Consider the following 19,778-nt stretch of genomic DNA (forward strand, 5'->3'; position numbering starts at 1 on the left):
CTGGATGTATATTTTTTTAAAAAAAATCCAACACACTTTTCCAACCATGCCATTATACCACAATTTGTCAGTCAATACGGCGAGACTCAATGATGACTCGTGTTCAAGGTGTTGCTATTAGTACATAAAGCCTTTAACAGTTTGGGAACAGTTTACTCGCAAGATTGCCTTACCCCGCACAGGTCCACTCCAGCACTTCAGTCTGAGGGACTGGCACTGCCACATAATATCCGTTCTGTATTTGGAAGAATTGATTTTTCAGAGTGGAAGTACCTATGGATACCAGGCAGGTGCCTTCACCTGACGCCATTTTGTTGTTGTTGTTGTTCCTTCCGGGCCTTGGCTCCAAGCAATTTTTTCCCAGTGACAGAGTAGCTTCTTAGAGGCTGGGCAGTCTTTTACTTCCCTTTCTTCACCTCAGCCTGTCTCTCTCATTCTTGTCAGAAGCAAGTATTTCTCTGAATGCAAGGTGCTGGGAATCACAAGCAAGGAAATAAATTTGCACTGGGGTTCTTCTTGTGGGCTTCCCAGAGGCCCTTGTGAGAAGAGAATGGGCCTCTGGTTTGATCCGCAGGGTTCTTCTGCTAGGGTGTGGGGTGTTGAGACACCTGACGTTTCACATCCCTCTGTCATGGTCTGGTGCACGGGTGATCGAAGTCCCAGCAGGGAACGTCAGGACCGGGGGCAAGATGGCGGGGTGGGAGCAGGAACGGGGGTCCAGAGTCAGAAAGCCAAGAGTCCAAGGTTCAGCTAGCTGGGAGTCAAGAAGCCAAAGGTCCAAGGGTCAGGAAGCAAGGAATCATGGAGTCAGGTGTCTGAGGAGCAAGGAGTCACGAAGTCAGGGGTCCGAGGCTCAAGAAGCAAGGAGTCACGAAGTCAGGGGTCTGAGGATCAAGGAGCAAGGAGTCACGAAGTCAGGGGTCCGAGGATCAAGAAGCAAGGAGTCATGGAGTCAGGGGTCTGAGGATCAAGAAACAAGGAGTCACGAAGTCAGGGGTCCGAGAATCAAGGAGCAAGGAGTCACGAAGTCAGGGGTCCGAGGATCAAGAAGCAAGGAGTCACGAAGTCAAGGGTCCAAGGGTCAAGAAGCCGAGGTTCAAGGATCAGGAAGCAAGAAGCCAAACACAGCAAGGCAGGAAATGTGTTGCTGTGGCAAAGAGCGGAAGGGAAATGCTGACCTTATATCCCTTCCCAGCTCTTGCCACCAGGTGCTGTGAGTTACCAATCGGTCTCACCTGTGTGGCCGCGCCTTGCCTCTTCAGAACAAACTTAGGAAGGCCCCAGTCCTGCAGAGTCCTATTGGTCACAGGGCCTGGCTCCTGCACACACCTGACACCCTCGCCTGAGCTGCACTAAAGCTCTTCCCAGAGCTGCCTTTTGCCATCAATGCCTTCTCCAAATGAGAAGTCTGTGCCTTCAGCTCTTTGACCCAGTCGTTCACCTCTGTGAATCAGTCAGTTTGAGTTCTTAGTTTTATCACCTCACTCTTGACCCCCATCTGCCTGAGGTGATGCTCTTTTCCCCCTCAGCTTTGCAAACCCCTCTTCTTCTTCTTCTTCTTCTTCTTCTTCTTCTTCTTCTTCTTCTTCTTCAGATTTGTGATGCAATTTGTGCCACCCAAAAGCGGTCCATGTACAGCTTCCTCAAGCTGTTACTCGCTTGCCATATCCTCCTTTTACACAAGCACCTTGCCCTTGAGTAGTTTTGTCAAACTGATCCCTCTCCCCTCAGGGCTCTTCACCTTCTATTATTTTCTCACTGACAACCTCCTTCGAGAGGAGGCTTTTTCCTCCTTAACAGAGAGCGCAGGTAAAGATAGCCAATTTATTTGCAACAAACTGAAGTGAAAATTTGTAAGTGTCCTTCATGCGTCTCTCTTTGTGTGTGGGGGGGGGGGATCTTAAGCCGCAGCTACTGACGTGTGAATCTGCCCATTTCAGTTTCTTGTTTTGGTTTTTTTTAAAAAATCCAATCTTAAGTACGTTTCTCCACATTTATTTATTTCTTTACAATGGTTTTTATTAAATATTCCAATCATATGTATCATTTTTTACACATTTGCTTATTGATTTCCCATCCCTCCTTCCCTGATTTTTTTTCTTCCCCCTTAGCAGCTGCATTAAATCACATCTACATTTATTTTCTAAGCCCCAAATAGCCATTTGCTACATTCTTCCATGGCTCGTATCTCAAATCCAGTACAGGATTTCATATAAGAATGATAATTCAACAAGTAGTCCACTAATGGCCTCCATTCAATTCTCCATGTTTCCACCTCAGTTTGCAAAAATGTTTAAATAAATAAATAAATAAATAAATAAAGTCTTCATCAGACTTCCTCAGCATTTTAGTGTGATTTTTCCCCCTAATATGCACATTTTTGTATGCAATTTTGCCTAATAGACACATCTTTTTGGCAAAGCAATGTTCCCAAATATAACGCATTTTCAGATGTTATTTTCACAAACATATACATTTATATGTACACTTCAGCCTAGTATATTAATTTTTGTACACATTACTTGGCTGGAGAATTGCATTGCAATACTCAAACAAGTGTGAATTCTGAAGGGTGGCTGTGTCTTGGGTTGCATGTGATATCAGAAAGAGTAATACAGTGGTACCTCGGGTTAAGTACTTAATTCGTTCCGGAGGTCCGTTCTTCACCTGAAACTGTTCTTAACCGGAAGCACCACTTTAGCTAATGGGGCCTCCTGCTGCCGCCGCGCTGCCGGAGCATGATTTCTGTTCTCATCCTGAAGCAAAGTTCTTAACCTGAAGCACTATTTCTGGGTTAGCGGAGTCTGTAACCTGAAGCGTATGTAACCTGAAGCATATGTAACCCGAGGTACCACTGTACATGGGATCCCCATTAAAGGCAAAATGAATTGAATTTTGACTCCATTTTTAAGCACCGCAAAGGTGAAATGTGAGGGTTTAACTATATGTTATTTTGTTTATCAATCCTGTCTCCAGAGATGCAAGGCTTGCTACTCCCCAACCCTGGATTTCATTTAATGACCTGCTTGAAATAACCAAATTGGGTAAATATTTAACCTCCCACTTCTAAGTGTCAGAAATCCAAGGGTATTAGTTCTTTCCAGCAGGGAGCTGGGCAGCTTATAATATGTGTGGATTGCCATCTAAGGTTAACAGGGGGAAAGGTACAATACTGTGGTGACAATCTCCCGCAGGCCCCCCTTTCAAGGATTGGAGATCTGAGCCTGATTGAGACATTACCTCATAAGCCTGAATCTTAAAATGGGGTCACAAACAGATTATTGCTTTTATCCACGGTAGCATGTACCTCCTATCATAACAGGTAAGATTCAGCAGTGTATCTGTCGTCGCTACAGATTGATGGGTTGTAGCCAATGTGGCTCTAAGTTAAAGACACTTAGCAGCATAATGGTTCTCCCGGTAAACTGTTTTGTGCCAGTGGGACATTGTTGTGCAAGAGAATGCATAAGCAGCCTTTGGTAATTTTGTTCCACAACATATTGAGCAATCTGTTGTGGAAGAAAACTGTAGTGCTGTGTTCCTCAGTTGCGCAACACTGAAACTCACCCATCCTTTAGCGCAAGACCCCTTGTGCTAATGGATGGAGAACACTGAATATGGCCTTAAGAGAACTTATAATAGCTGGTATCTGACCCCAGCCAAACTGGCAAAGATGTACAAGAAAAGCTCCGACGTCTGCTAGAGATGCAAAAAAGGGGTTGGTACGTTTATGCACATGTGGTGGGACTGTGCAAAGATAAGAGAATTTGGGGATATAATATACAATGGACTCTAAAATATCTTTAAAATTCTCATTTAAAAAACAAAAACCTGAAGCCTTTTTGTTAGGCATTATGTCCATTGATACACAAAAAAATCACAGAACCCTCTTCATATATGCAACCACAGCAGCGAGGATTTTAATAGGAAAAAACTGGAAAGGTGATGTAATCCCCACAAAAACTGATTGGCAAGCAGAGATGATAGAATATGCAACGATGCCTGGGAGAATAAGAGGAAATTCTAACCAGAATTTTTTTAAAGATTGGACAATGTTCGAAGAATATCTTAAAAAGTACTGTAATAACACAAATTTCCTGTCAGATTTGGATTGAATCTTGAAGTTTAAGGAAATTATAAAGTAATTTCCTCCCTGATAATTACCTGAAAAGAATAGTAAAAATGAAGTGCGTATAAACTAATAAGGTATAAAAAGCACCATGAGGTGAATCGGAAGTTAAAGCGTATGTAATGTCAAATGAGGTGCTGTTAGTCAGTGTCTATGGTCTGTTTATGTTGTTTTTTGTTGTGTTTATGTTCTTTGTAAATTGTAATAAAGAATCTTTATAAAAAAAAGAACTTTTAACAGCACACAATAATAAATAAGAACAGTGCTTAGAAGAGTCAGAGAGAAATGAATAAACCACAACATCGGACGTTCTAAGGCTGTGAAGTAATTGGTGGGTAGCCACCTCATCTAGCTGGGCTCTCTAAAGATAGAATTATTCCCCTAATTTGGACGGTGGCAGGTCATTGCCTACTAACTAATGGAACAGCTTGTACTGCCTCAGCGTCCCATATTTATAGCCGGCCAAGCAGACTTTGATGACCGTGGCCAATAAACAGTGACCTCAAGATTCTGTCTCCAGGCAGAAAAGGAGGAGGAAGAAAAGAAACTTCTGCCTTGAGATGTCAGTTTCTCACTTCTCTGGCAGATTGTACATCATCTTGAGAAAACGTTTAACTAGTTGCTATCTGGAGTAAGACATACATAACCAGCAACCAAAGGGATATAAAGAGGATAAAAGGACCTGCTTTCTCAGTTCTATTTGTGTAAAAGAATAGGATGGATAATACCTCTTTAAAAAGCAATCTATGACCAAGGTTTAGCTTTCACTAAGCTATGTGGCACCATAATGTTATGTTTCCCATCTCCTATTCTGCCTAGTATTCATCACATGCAGCACCGTTTCTGCTCTGCTGCAGTTCAGATTCTGCCAAAAACTCACTATTTTTCTCACTGTGGTGAAATTAGATGTTAAATAAATCACACAGTTTTTATGTAAAGTGCATTGTCATTATGGTTTTTAATAAACCCATTTTTTTTTCAATGCAAAGGAAACACAAGGCAAATAGCAGGATGAAATCGATAACATATAATTTGCAGATTGAAAGGAACCTCAATGAATACTGCTCTTATTCACTGGATTGATTTCCATTCTGGACATGGGATAAATACGTGAACACCAGCAGTTTCTATTGCCATATTTTATTCCGTCAGAATTCTCTAACACCTCTGTGTGTAGCCTCACCCCCAAAAAAGAGAGAATGAGAGACCCCAGACTACTATCAAGGGACAGGCACAATCAAGTACAGTGGTACCTCAGGTTAAGTACTTATTCGTTCCAGAGGTCCGTACTTAACCTGAAACTGTTCTTAACCTGAAGCACCACTTTAGCCTATGGGGCCTCCTGCTGCCGCCGCACTGCCGGAGCCTGATTTCTGTTCTCATCCTGAAGCAACGTTCTTAACCCGAGGTACTATTTCTGGGTTAGCGAAGTCTGCAACCTGAAGCATATGTAACCTGAAGCGTATGTAACCTGAGGTACCACTGTATTTTCAAGAAGCTTTTTCTATAACACAGTTTTGTGTTTCTCCCTCAAGAGTGATTTGGCAACAGTACAATGAGATAACTGTATTTTACCTCCCTGATTCCTAAATGTCAGTCTCCCTGCTGCAATGTACATTAAATGCCCATTAATGCAGCATTCGGAGCACCAAATACCTATAGCGTGCATGGATGCCTCTGAGTGGAGGAAAATCAATTAGACCAACCAACCTTACACAGATATCTCAGCTGGTAATTGTCTATATTCCACTATGAAAATTAAGAAAAGCAACAACATTACAAGGGTATCTCTGTGTCGGGAAAGTATTGAACATCACCAAGATAGCTTGCACCTCCCAGAAAGCAGAAATCTCTCTGTGTGTGCCATAAACCCTGTGGAGCTGTCTTGGAGGGGATGTCCGAACCCTGAGGAGGAATGGGAGGAACTTGGGGAGTTGTATGCCCTTGGGAGGGACGTGGTGGCACTGTGGTCTAAACTACGGAGCCTAAGGCTTGCCAATCAGAAGGTCGGCGGTTCAAATCCCCATGATGGGGTGAGTTCCTGTTGCTCGGTCCCTGCTCCTGCCAACCTAGCAGTTCAAAAAGAAGTCAAAGTGCAAGTAGATAAATAGGTACTGCTCCTGCAGGAAGGTAAACAGCATTTCTGTGCGCTGCTCTGGTTCACCAGATGCGGCTTAGTCATGCTGGCCACATGACCCGGAAGCTGCACGCCGGCTCCCTCGGTCAGTAAAGCGAGATGAGCGCTGCAACCCCAGTCGTCCGCGACTGGACCTAACGGTCAGGAGTCCCTTTACCTTTATGCCCTTGGGAAGCGTCCTAGGAGGGTCCTAGGAGAATGGAAGGGGTGAAACCAAGATCCCAAGAAGTGTCTGAGCTCAGGGAAGCCATCAGTCATGAGGATGGAGGGCTCAAGTGGGTTGGCAAAGGATTGTTCCACCCCTAGGATATCAGACACCCTTAGCCACCTCCTGGGACACGGGTGGCGCTGTGGGTTAAACCACAGAGCCTAGGACTTGCTGATCAGAAGGTCGACGGTTCGAATCTCCGTGACGGGGTGAGCTCCCGTTGCTCGGTACCTGCTCCTGCCAACATAGCAGTTCAAAAGCACATCAAAGTGCAAGTAGATAAATAGGTACCGCTCCAGCGGGAAGGTAAACGGCGTTTCTGTGCGCTGCTCTGGTTTGCCAGAAGTGGCTTAGTCATGCTGGCCACATGATCCAGAAGCTGCCTGTGGACAAATGCCGGCTCCCTCGGCCAGTAAAGCGAGATGAGCGCCGCAACCCCAGAGTTGGTCACGATTGGACCTAATGGTCAGGGGTCCCTTTACCTTTAGCCACCTCCTGCTGTGGAGCTGTGCCCTATCAGTGAAAAGCCTCTCTCTTTTGGAGAGGCGACTAAATCAGATGCCAGTCAGTGTCAACACCACCCCCATCTCCAAGGACATGGAGAAACCAGCGCAGGAGCAAACGGACCTCACAAACCCAAGCACCTCAAAGGAGCACCTGTATGCTTACCTGGTCCCAGAACTCAGGCTGCGTACTGCACTAAGGCTGTGTCTGCCCCACTCTTCAAAAGGAAAGTGTACGGGGCGTGTTGGATCAATATCTTAGCTTCCACATGGTCATGCATCCAACGCTTTTGTGCCAGCTGCACCTTGTAACACATGCCTTGGCTATGTTCCAATCTGATTTATGCATTAAAGCCTTTGGCAGAAACTGGACTGGGAGAACAAGTTCTTGATCTGGCACCAGTATGAAGCGGATGTTATGCCCTTCTGAAATGATTTTTAAAAAATAATGACCCTTGTTCAGGGTATGTACAACTTGTTCTGTGCATACTAAAAACTTTCCCCAGTTTGCTGGACAGGGTTTCTGCATAGCAACCAGATTGGGGGAGATTGCAATATGATCTCAGAAGGGCTCCCATTAAATAAATGCAGCGGTTACGCTTTTGTAGATACAAACTGGGAAGCACATTGCCCTAAACACAACCAATTTGGTAGGTCATGGATGGTAAAAAAAAAAAAGGTACCCCTGCCCGTACGGGCCAGTCTTGACAGACTCTAGGGTTGTGCGCCCATCTCACTCAAGAGGCCAAGGGCCAGCGCTGTCCGAAGACACTTCCGGGTCACGTGGCCAGCGTGACATCGCTGCTCTGGCAAGCCAGAGCCGCACACGGAAACGCCATTTACCTTCCCGCTAGTAAGCGGTCCCTATTTATCTACTTGCACCCAAGAGTGCTTTCGAACTGCTAGGTTGGCAGGCGCTGGGACCAAACAGCGGGAGCGCACCCCGCCGTGGGGATTCGAACCGCCGACCTTTCGAACGGCAAGCCCTAGGCGCTGAGGCTTTTACCCACAGCGCCACAAGGTCTAGAATTGGCACACCAGGGTTTTTTTTTGTCCCGTGGCTCCCTGCTCTCTGCTTACAATACATGGCGACCATCTGGAACAACTCAATTTAGGATGCCACAGCTTCTGTGATAAATGTCTGCAAGCATTTCCAGAGAAGCATTCGGTCAGTTCTGCCATCCACATCCACTCAACATAATTAAACTTTTGCACAGGCCCAAGTCTTCTACGTCAGTGCTTTCAGATCCCCAGCAGCCAGAGGTCACAAGCTTGCATTGTGCAAAGCCAGCGAACAGAGGATACATTCCAATTGTCTGCCGAGGTCTACAAACAGTAGCTTGATCTTAGAGAGCTGCTAAAAAAAAAAACAACTAAAAAAACCCAGCTGTTTTTGCACTTTCATCAGCAAAAATTTGCAGCCCTCCAACTCTTGGAACAAAGGGCTATCAGAATGAACACATGGGCACTGAATGGAACAGTCTCCACTGTGCCCTTGATTCAAACAATTCAACTAATGCTTCTGGAAGCCCAAAGACAGACTTGTGGATTTACTGCACAGAAATTGTTCACATGCAGCTCAGACCAGTGCTTTTTCAGAGGAGTAAAAAAAAGCTGGGGTATGATGAGAGAAGGCGATTGGAATCTGCATGTTGTTGTTGTTGTTTAGTCGTTCAGTCGTGTCCGACTCTTCGTGACCCCATGGACCAGAGCACGCCAGGCACTCCTGTCTTCCACTGCCTCCCGCAGTTTGGTCAAACTCATGCTGGTAGCTTCGAGAACACTGTCCAACCATCTCGTCCTCTGTCGTCCCCTTCTCCTTGTGCCCTCCAGGTTTCCCAACATCAGGGTCTTTTCTAGTGAGTCTTCTCTTCCCATGAGGTGGCCAAAGTATTGGAGCCTCAGCTTCAGGATCTGTCCTTCCAGTGAGCACTCAGGGCTGATTTCCTTCAGAATGGAGAGGTTTGACCTTCTTGCAGTCCATGGGACTCTCAAGAGTCTCCTCCAGCACCATAATTCAAAAGCATCAATTCTTCAGCGATCAGCCTTCTTTATGGTCCAGCTCTCACTTCCATACATCACTACTGGGAAAACCATAGCTTTAACTATACGGACCTTTCCATCCAACCACTTCAGTGAATTGTTTATAAGAAACCACATGCCTCTGGAAAGCTCACAGTTCAGACATAAGAGTGATGCATTTAGAGAGACAACCGAAATCTGCAACAAAAGGTGGGATCCTGTTCAGGATCCCAGCCAGCCACATACATTACTACTACTGCATTTCTTCATTCTGAGATTGCCATTAATCCTCTGGTGCACAACTGCTTCTTTTACAGTTTAATTGGTGCAAAGGAATCCTTTATGGCACGCAGTTTATCTGAATTAACTAACTCAAACTCACGTATAAGAAAAGATGGCCACAATGGTCCGCCTCTATGGGAAAAAGCATGCTGATCTAGAGAGCCTTCTGATTGGGCAAGGCTGATAGGTTTTTGGTCTGATCTGGCACATGGCCATGAGGTCTGGTGCTCAGCAATCAAGAAATGCAGAAAGAGCCCCACACCAATCCTGTAACAAAATGCCCTCCATTGATATTGGCCAGAGCCTGTTTGTTCCTCTGCCATTGGTATATCACATGCATAATGGTCTCAATTCAAATGACCAGTTCTCAGTACATGCTGAATTGTTGCAATGTGTATTAGTCACTTGGCTTCATCAGGCTAATTCTCAGGAGCAAAGTAAGGTTTCTCATAGAATCACCAAGTTGTAGAGTTGGAAGGACCAATCCTGACAATGCAGGACTCACAACTTCACCAGTCTAACAAAATACATTCTAGCATGCACAAATGCAAATATAGCAAAGTAAAGCATGGTACAAACAGTGTTTGCATATCTCATAGTTGGGCAGTCGCCATGCCCAGACCCATCAAATCAGACTCAGTGCTGCCATCTTTGTTCTCTCTTGGCATGGGCTCTTACCTGCTTCCCAACTCATCTAGACCCTGGTCTAATAGAGTGAACCCCATTGCAGAACAGGTCCTTAGCTCACCTGTCTAACTTCTTTTCAGCCCCAATTAGCTGTGTCAAGGGATGCTGGGGTATTCCATCAGCCACAATTCACATGCTCACCCTATTTCATAAACGGAAGTGAATATGAGTGGTACTGGCTAATATGGTTGTGTCCGTGAATGTTACATAAATAATTACATTATTTTCTTAACATTTCCCTTCCATTTAAACGCCTTGCTGATTTTTCCTGTAGTAAATTACATCTATTCTGGCTGTAGAGGATAGAGCACGGTAGGTTTTAGCAGAAGCTGAACTGTAGTAGAACGGAAACAGCTTTGATTGCCACAAACACAGGACAGGATGGAAATCACTGCCTCCTTACACCAGGCTGTGCCTCTACTTAGCCCTACCCCCCAGATATGTAAAGCCATCACTCCCACCCTAGCGAAGCTGACTAAAGGCTCCCAAAGAGCTGGGCTTGGCCCGGAGATGAAATAAAAACCTTGGATACCACTGAAGTTCAAATATAGAACAAGAGGCGAGTTTTATTATTCCACGTGTCCCAAAATACATCTTAGCAAGGGAGTCGGTTCAGATCTCAAATTATACGCTGTTTATTCCCACTGGAAACCTAACGCCGAGTCCTTTTCCTTAAATCAATAACAAAAAGTCTTGGCTCTCATCCTTGTAAAGAAGGAACTCAACCCTTGTTATATTATTTTCTTATCAAAACAGGAAGGAGAGAGAGAAGTTAAAGACTTTTTTTTCATTTGCAGGAACCCTTTGCTGTGCAAAAGCAACCAACAAAAACGATCACGGCACAATGTACTTTGGCCAGGTTTCTTGAGCAGCGAGAGAACTGTAATTGTGGATAGGCACCCGCAGTTCAAAATACAACATGGATTATACACAGACTCAAACAGCCAAACCACCAAAGGCACAAGCCTTTCTTCAGCTATCTTGTTGTACAAGGCAGATGCTGATTTTATCAATGTTTCCTTTTCTGGAAGGGTTTTGGGCACCAGCCAGGATCTTGGAGGAGGGGGGGTTAATTTGGTATTTGCTCAGCTTCTGGTACAGACTGATGGGGGCGGGGAGCAAAGATTGAAGGAGAGTTTTCTTTGGGTCTTTGGCTTTTTGGGCTTTTAACCGAAGGTGGTTTCCCTTCCCCCCCCTTTTTCTTTGAATTCGGCTATATTAAACAAGCAAGGGAGAAAATGTGAAGTCACACGAGAAAAGAAAAATATAAGTAATACCATGTTGGTTAGGGAGATTAGGATCCTCCAATCCCAACCTGGCAGATCAAAGGCATTTATCAGCACCTTTGAAGTGGCTCAGGACTAGATTTCTAAAGCAGTCAGTTCTTCGGAGTAGCAGAAAATGAAAGATATAGGAACAGCCAAAGATTGCCTAGTCCACCCTCCTGATTAAAAGTGAAATGATTCACAACTACTGTCACAGACTGATTGGATGCAGGGGAATGGTAGGAGGAACCAGCTAGGGGACCCCCAAGGGAAGAAGACTTAGAGCCTGGAGTTTGGTGGTGGGACAACAGTGAGTAGTCAGAGGGAGAAAAGTCTGGGAAGAGGAGGTGCCGGAAGCTAAAGAGGTAACAGGGCTTAGTGAGAAGAAGAAGAAGAAGAGTTTGGATTTGATATCCCGCCTTTCACTCCCTTAAAGGAGTCTCAAAGCGGCTAACATTCTCCTTTCCCTTCCTCCCCCACAACAAACACTCTGTGGGGTGAGTGGGGCTGAGAGACTTCAAAGAAGTGTGACTGGCCCAAGGTCACCCAGCAGCTGCATGTGGAGGAGCAGGGAATCAAACCCGGTTCACCAGATTACGAGTCCACCGCTCTTAACCACTACACCACACCTCACACTGGTGAGGAGGGAGAGTCTGTGACAGAGAGAAGACTCAGAGGCAGAAGCTAAAACAGGATAGTGGGATGAGGAAGGCCAAGAGACAGAAATGAGTTGGGCTGATGCAGATTCCCAGGTGTCTCCCCTGCCTGCTGCGACAAGCCCCTCTTCCTGATGTTCTCCCGGAACCAGAAAAGGCATGAAGCGGCAAGAGCAGATCCAGGCACACCGGCGCAGTCTCAGATTGCCTGGAGAAAACCTAGAAGATGAGGCAGCTGTGGGAAGGCAAGGACTTTCAGTCTTCACAATTGTCTCTACCGAAGAAGAGCTTATGTGCTCAGTAGACTTAGCACTCCTTTGCAGATCCTGTTTTCTAATGAAGAGTTAACGTCAACCACTCTGTGTGATTTACTGCTGGCTCGCTCCTGACAACTACCAGGCCCAAACTCAGATTAGACCATGCAGATGAAATAAGTGTGTTTATGAATTAAAATTATCTCCCGACCTTCCTCCCAAAGGAGCACAAGGCGGAAAATACATAAGGGGTAAAACAATAAGGCAAGCAGCGATGATGGGGTTATTTTGCAGACAGTTAGAGACCTCTGGAGTTATTCTGGTAGTTCCTGACTATTGAACTGATTCCTTTTTATTGTAGTTCTGGCTGCTGTAGTTGCTGAAAGTATAAAATTATAAGAATATTTTTATTATTTATACCCCGCCCATCTGGCTGGGTTTCCCTAGTCACTCTGGGCGGCTTAGAGAATATATAAAAACATAATAAAACACCAAGCATTAAAAACTTCCCGATACAGGGCTGCCTGTCCCATCTGGACATTTAAACTATTGTTATTTATGGATCTGAATGTTTTATGTGTATCATGAACCACTCTGAGATTCATAAATGTGCATCTGAAAAGCGGTTTATCAGTTTTTAAGATAAAAAGAAATGGGATATGACTACAGATCTACAGAATGTGTACATGGGGTTACAGAAACATAGAGCCAGTGTGGTGTGGTGGTTAAGACTCATAATCTGGTGAACCAGGTTCGCTTCCCTGCTCTTCCACATGCAGCTGCTGGGTGACCTTGGGCCAGTCACACTTCTTTGAAGTCTCTCAGCCCCACTCACCTCACAGAGTGTTTGTTGTGGGGGGGGGGAAGGGAAAGGAGAATGTTAGCCGCTTTGAGACTCCTTAAAGGGAGTGAAAGGCAGGGTAATAAATCCAAACTCTTCTTTTTCCTCTTCTATAGGAGCCAAGAGTTTGCACTTCACCCTTGTTCTGTATCACCTGGAATAAGTGACTCTGCTACGACCACACTGCGGTTGTTGGTGTTAGCAAAGTCACCTACATAACACGGGAGTCTAGAGACAAAACAAATCCTGATGGCATTTTACAGAGGAAACTGAACCCCCCAACAGTGTATGGTTTGAGGATAAAGAAACAGAGAGGGGCAGGTCTCATCAGGGGCAGGCTTAAAAAGGTAAAGGTAAAGGTACCCCTGCCCGTACGGGCCAGTCTTGACAGACTCTAGGGTTGTGCGCCCATCTCACTCAAAGAGGCCGGGGGCCAGCGCTGTCCAAAGACACTTCCGGGTCATGTGGCCAGCGTGACATCGCTGCTCTGGCGAGCCAGAGCCGCACACGGAAACGCCGTTTACCTTCCCGCTAGTAAGCGGTCCCTATTTATCTACTTGCACCCGAGAGTGCTTTCGAACTGCTAGGTTGGCAGGCGCTGGGACCGAGCAACGGGAGCACACCCCGCCGCGTGGATTCGAACCGCCGACCTTTCGATCGGCAAGCCCTAGGCGCTGAGGCTTTAACCCACAGCGCCACTTAACATTCACCGGAAAACTCCCTCACAGCAGCACAGCCAATCAGAGCACTTCCTGTCTCAGCCAATGGCTGGTTGCCAAGTAATACCTCCACCACGTCCCTGGATTGCTGACTTTAATTTGTCAGCATCCATCTGTCTCGAGAGACAATGGAGTATGCCTCCAGGGGTGAAGTCAAATTGCTGCAGCACTCAAGTGACCTCCCTGGGGCATAAGCTTGGGCAGTGTTTATATGCCAAGTCCATCTTCTCGGCCTCACTGATGTGGAGAAATATGTCTGTCACCAGCTTGGCTGCAGGAGGAAGGAGGCAAGGTACAAACCAATTGCCAGGGACTCCAATCTGGTTTAGTGTAGCCTTTTTTTTCCTCCCAAAGGTGGTGGAGGTTTAGGATCAGAGTTTTCCTTCAAGACGGGCTACCTTACCAGGTTGGCGAGTCCTGTCTGCCCTTCGCTTCCTTCTACAGCACATGCAGAAACCGCCTTCTTGACTGTTGGACCTGTTATTGATCTTATCTACTCAATCTGCTGGAGCCTGTCTTTGCATGGCAGGGAAGTCATAGAATCATAGAATCATAGAGTTGGAAGAGACCACAAGGGCCATCGAGTCCAACCCCCTGACAAGCAGGAAACACCATCAGAGCACTCCTGACATATGGTTGTCAAGCCTCTGCTTAAAGACCTCCAAAGAAGGAGACTCCACCACACTCCTTGGCAGCAAATTCCACTGTCGAACAGCTCTTACTGTCAGGAAGTTCTTCCTAATGTTTAGGTGGAATCTTCTTTCTTGTAGTTTGGATCCATTGCTCCGTGTCCGCTTCTCTGGAGCAGCAGAAAACAACCTTTCTCCCTCCTCTATGTGACATCCTTTTATATATTTGAACATGGCTATCATATCACCCCTTAACCTCCTCTTCCCCAGGCTAAACATGCCCAGCTCCCTTAGCCGTTCCTCAGAAGGCATCGTTTCCAGGCCTTTGACCATTTTGGTTGCCCTCCTCTGGACACGTTCCAGTTTGTCAGTGTCCTTCTTGAACTGTGGTGCCCAGAACTGGACACAAGTCCCAAACTCATTGAAGGTTTGAGATGCGCCGGTTACCCTCACCTGGTTAAGCCCAGCCAGTCAAAGCTGTTCCTGGAGTGTGGCTGCTGTCACATGCTGACAGTTTCCAGGAGCCACAGTGCTGAGTGCAGGGTGAGGACCAAATGAGGACAAACTACCCCAGGAGGAGCATGATGCATCTCCCACCAGAGGTACCCCCCTCTCCTAACACCCCATAAACAGTGACAACAGATGTCAGGGAACTGCCATCAGCTCAGAGGCGAGAGGTGGAAGGGCAGTTGTGTTACAGGGAGCCTCCGAAGATCTTGAGAAGCAGTTCTTCCTCTGGCGAGGACAGTGGCATAGCGTGGGGGTGCAGGGGGGGCCAGCCGCACCGGGCGCAACATCTGGGGGGGGCGCGCTTGCACTCGCAGCTCTCTGCCCCTACCTGGCTCACTGACTCTCTCTCACTGCAGTGCTGGCTGTGCGAATCCGATCCGAGCCGCCGGGTCACCGCCCACTGTGGAGGGGAGGGTGCCAGGCGTGTGGTGCGGTGCGGAGAGAGAGCGAGGGACTATCTGGGGGAGGGACAGTGCAGCGGGGGGGCCCCACAAATTACTTGCCTTGCCCCGGGTTAGGGAGCGCAAATTACTTGCCTTGCCCCGGGTGCTGACAACCCACGCTACGCCACTGGGCGAGGAGGGAAGCCCCGCCTCCAGTGGGGAAGGGGCGCAGGGATCAGAAGATGCTAGGGAGAGCCTCAACACCAAGCCTGAGCAAAGCGGAGGGGATGCAAGTCCCCCTTTGCCAACACCCATTTTGCGCAGTAGGTTTGCGCACAGAAAGGGGAGGAGAAGGATGGGGGGGTCACACGACTGTTATACTGGAAAAGGTATAAGGACCGCCCACTCCCAGATTCTGCTAGCGACTGAGCAGACATGGACTTGCGACGCTCTACATTGTAAATAGTTTGTACAGATAATAAAGCCTGAAAAAGACAGGTTGGAGCCTTGCCTGTTTTGCTCTCGAGCAACAACATCAGCACCGGACAATGAATTAACCCTTAAGTTGCTGCAGCTCCAACAGTTGCTCCAAGCGCCTTCCACACACAAAAATGAAAGCAGCCGCAGAAATCTGGTTGCCTTAAATTTTCTACCGATGCTTCTTCTGCAACACTTCACAAAGTCTTTCCCCACTACATAAGGAATATGGAATGGTGGGGAGGGGAGGGGAGACGCTGATTTGCTGAGGAGAGGTAGAGATAACGTTACCCAACCTATTTCTCCATCTGAAACAAAGACGGCCCTATTTTTAAAATGCATTCAATCCAGTTACAAGGAATGGGATTCTTCTGAAAGAGGAAATTGTTAGCAGTGTCAAATTCTGCAGTTTGCATGGTGGATAACAGCCAAATGGAATACGCACATTTTTTTAAAAGCCAGGAGAGTAATTTGAAGATGGCAGAACCCAAACTCTTCTGAATACAACGAAACTGGCTGGGCTGGGGGGGGGGGAGAGGAGACGGAAATAATTCCACTTCTGTCACTGCCTACTAAAGGCACTGTGGTGTCTTCAGTTACGAGACGACCAACACAGATGTAAGACATCACCCTCCTGTTTTAGCAAGGTGCTGAAACACAGTAAATAATGTTGATGGCTATTAAAATAATGAGATTCTGGGCCAGGGATGTTGCAACTCCAGATGTGAAGGTCATTCCTGACACTTAATAAATAATAGAAACTGTATTGCCTTCTGCCTCCTTTTAATCTTACAATAAAGAGAGGAGGACTGTCAAATGTCACCTCTTATTTTCTTCATCCGCGCCATCTGCACGCCTCTTTTTAGCCACACGCTCCCTCTTTGGGGGAGGAAGCAGAGAAGGGAGATGATGGATATGTTGAGCACTTCCAGAGCGATTTCAAATGGTCCCAGTGGCGTAGCGTGGGTTGTCAGCACCCGGGGCAAGGCAAGTAATTTGCGCCCCCTAACCCATGGATTTGCGCCCCCTAACCCTAACCCCCAGATGTTGCACCCGGTGCGGCCGGGCCCCCCCTGCACCCCCCACACTACGCCACTGAATGGTCCCCCCCTCCAGAAATAACCTGCTGGGGAAAATGTTGTACCTTGAAAACAAGGTACAATTCTTTTAAAAAATAAACTAAAATAAAATAAATGCCCAGAAGCTCCACTTCACACACAACCTTCACATTACTGTGCCATTGGCTGGTGTTTGGACTTGTAATTGATGGATGGAAATTTGAGCAGGAAAGAACACTGAGACAAGATCACATCGTAAAACACAAGATAAGTACCTTGGCTTTGTGGGATGTATCATAAATGCAGGAGTGGAGGTGGGGGCTGTGATAAGATCACACTGTTAAGGGCAAGAAGTGGATGCAATCAGGCTCCTCAGATATGTCTCTGCACCTTACATTTAACACTGTTATGCCATCTTAACATTCCTGGTGATGTCTAGGTTTGTCATTGCCACAAAAGACAGCATCTTAAAAAGCAGAGACATCACCTTGCCAAGAAAGGTCCAAATAGTTAAAGCTATGGTTTTCCCAATAGTGATGTATGGAAGTGAGAGCTGGGCCATAAAGAAGGCTGATCGTCAAAGAATGGATGCTTTTGAATTGTGGTGCTGGAGGAAACTCTTGAGAGTCCCATGGACTGCTAGAAGATCAAACCTATCCATTCTGAAGGAAATCAGCCCTGAGTGCTTACTGGAAGGACAGATCGTGAAGCTGAGGCTCCAATATTTTGGCCACCTCATGAGAAGAGAAGACTCCCTGGAAAAGACCCTGATGGTGGGAAAGATGGAGGGCACAAGGAGAAGGGGACGACAGAGGATGAGATGGTGGGACAGTGTTCTCAACATGAGTTTGACCAAACTGCGGGAGGCAGTGGAAGACAGGAGGGCCTGGTGTGCTCTGGTCCATGGGGTCACAAAGAGTCGGACACGACTAAACAACTAAACAACAACAACATTCCTGGTATAATACCAAAGAATCCTGGCATCTTGGAAGACATTAGATCAGACTGATACAGTGCACTGGTCCTCAAGGGTATGGCAAATAGCCTTTCTTGGGGGGAAATGACCACAAATGAAAAGGGCAGACCACAAAAGACTTTCCTTTTTGCCAAACTATATTATTTTATTTCCTTTACAGACAAGGAGGCACATGGCAGGCAAGTTCCTTGGATATATGCTAAGGCACTTGGATGGCTGTGAAAATTGACCTCTAGTCCAGGAAGGTTTTGTTTTGTTTTGTTTTGACTTTGCATCTGAGATTTCTCTTACATTCCTGCACAGGAACACATTTAAAAAGATTCACAGTATGGGTTGAGATGCAATGTTGCTTGCAAATAACTATCCACGAAGCTACCTGGCAAGAGTGTTGAATTTTTCAGTAGAAAGGGAGGGGGAAGCTTCTAACCCAAGACAAGGTTTTTTTTCATATGCTTATGTGATCTCTTTTGAAGTGCATCCAGAAAACATCTACTATATTTAAATTTGCAAAATCACTGTGATGACATTAGACAGCATTAAGCAAAAATAAATAAATCCTAATTATGTCTTGAAGCGATAGGAAGTATAGCTCTTCTAAAATATTTTGTTGTGGGTAGCAGGAGAGCAAGTAGAAAATATCTGCATTTCTTCTTTGCATTCTTCCTCCAAAATGTGGCACTCAGCTGCATACTTATTTCCTTGCCCAAATGTGCACCATCCCATGATAGCTAAAATCTAGCCACACGTGCAGATCTTAACACAGTTCCATTTAAGTTTAGAGCAATTTTCCAGCCTCTAGATTGGGGTAGCCAATGAGGTACTCTCCAGATGTTGTGGACTACAACTCCCATCAGTCCCAGACAGTGTGGTCAGTGGCTAGGGGTGATGGGAGTTGTAGTCCACAACATCTGGAGGTCGTCTCTCCCCACCCCATGGGTTGACCCTGCTCTAGCTACTGATGGCGCTTACAGACTTTCAAGAAAAAGGCTCCTGCTCTGGTGCCATAGACTTTTCCAGTTTGTTCGTTTTTAGTTTTTAGTTTTTTTGCACCATGCAGATTGTTTCTTTCTGGAGTCAGCCTGTGAATGCTTGCAAATTTTTGCAAAGTTGAGTTACACATATGGTAGGTCTGCCAAAAGGTAGTGCCTCAATCTTTGTTGTGCTTCCTCAACATAGATAATCATTTGTGTATCTTTTTGCAGATTTGTTCCAACTGTTTCCTGTGCCATTCAAATTGAAATATTCCGTATATTTTAACTTCTGAATCCCTGATAGCTAATTACAGCTAATTCCTGATAAGTGTGCCTGCGAGTCTTATAAAACTGCATATCTGTTTTAATAGCCTTAAGGCTGCAATCCTCAACAGACTTTGTACGGCGTAAGCCTCTGGACAGTGGAGGTCTTACGGCTAAGTAGCACTGTTTAGCTGCAATTCTATGCACACTTACTCGGGAGCAGAGATGTAAAGAGACATCAGTTTCCATTTTGACCCATGCCGTGCTGTTTCTGTTCTGCTGCAGATCGATTTCCAACGAAAACTATGTTATTCCACAATGTGGCAGATCTTTATGTATTTATTCCACACCATTCATTTCGAAACAAAGGAGATGCAATGCAAACCAGAGAGGATGATCTATCACTTACTTACCATTTGCGGACTGAAAACAACAACAACAAGGATTTCAAATTGTAATCACTGGATTGATATCCACTCAACATGGGACAAATAAGTGCTCCTGTTTCCATTTCCATCAGTATACTCCAACATCCTTACTTGTGAGTAAGCTTAATTTACTTCTTTGCCAACATGCATAGTGGTGTGTTGCAAGATCTACCACAAAAGATTCAACAATTTCCTTCTTGTGCTGTGCTCTCATGCAAAACAGACCTCTTCCCAAAATTTCATTTACAGGCACTAGCTATGAGACTGTGCATATCACAGTCTCATAGCTAGTGATAATCTTCATTCAGTTGCACCTGCAAGCAATTCTAGTGCCTCTGACCATGCTATGGTCTTTATAACATTGAGCCAATTGTTCTCT

The 19,778-nt window shown here is 45.9% G+C and overlaps 1 protein-coding gene across 37 annotated transcripts in view; it reads right to left on the reverse strand.

Moving 5' to 3' along the window:
* ARVCF (ARVCF delta catenin family member) overlaps window positions 1-19,778 on the reverse strand; it is a 595,583-nt gene that overhangs the window by 274,387 nt on the left and 301,418 nt on the right. Inside the window, exon 1 of one of the 37 annotated variants that reach the window (XM_083418201.1) lies at window positions 7,144-7,193. The exons of 34 other annotated variants lie outside the window; for them this stretch is intronic. The gene's annotated coding sequence lies outside the window, so the exon portion shown is untranslated. Of the gene's footprint in view, window positions 1-173; window positions 1,323-7,143; window positions 7,194-19,778 lie in introns of those variants that run through there. 2 more of the 37 variants (XM_083418214.1, XM_083418218.1) reach the window with 2 other exon arrangements.

Source organism: Podarcis tiliguerta (assembly GCF_965153285.1).
Source record: "Podarcis tiliguerta genome assembly, chromosome: 16".
Classification (NCBI taxonomy): domain Eukaryota; kingdom Metazoa; phylum Chordata; class Lepidosauria; order Squamata; family Lacertidae; genus Podarcis; species Podarcis tiliguerta.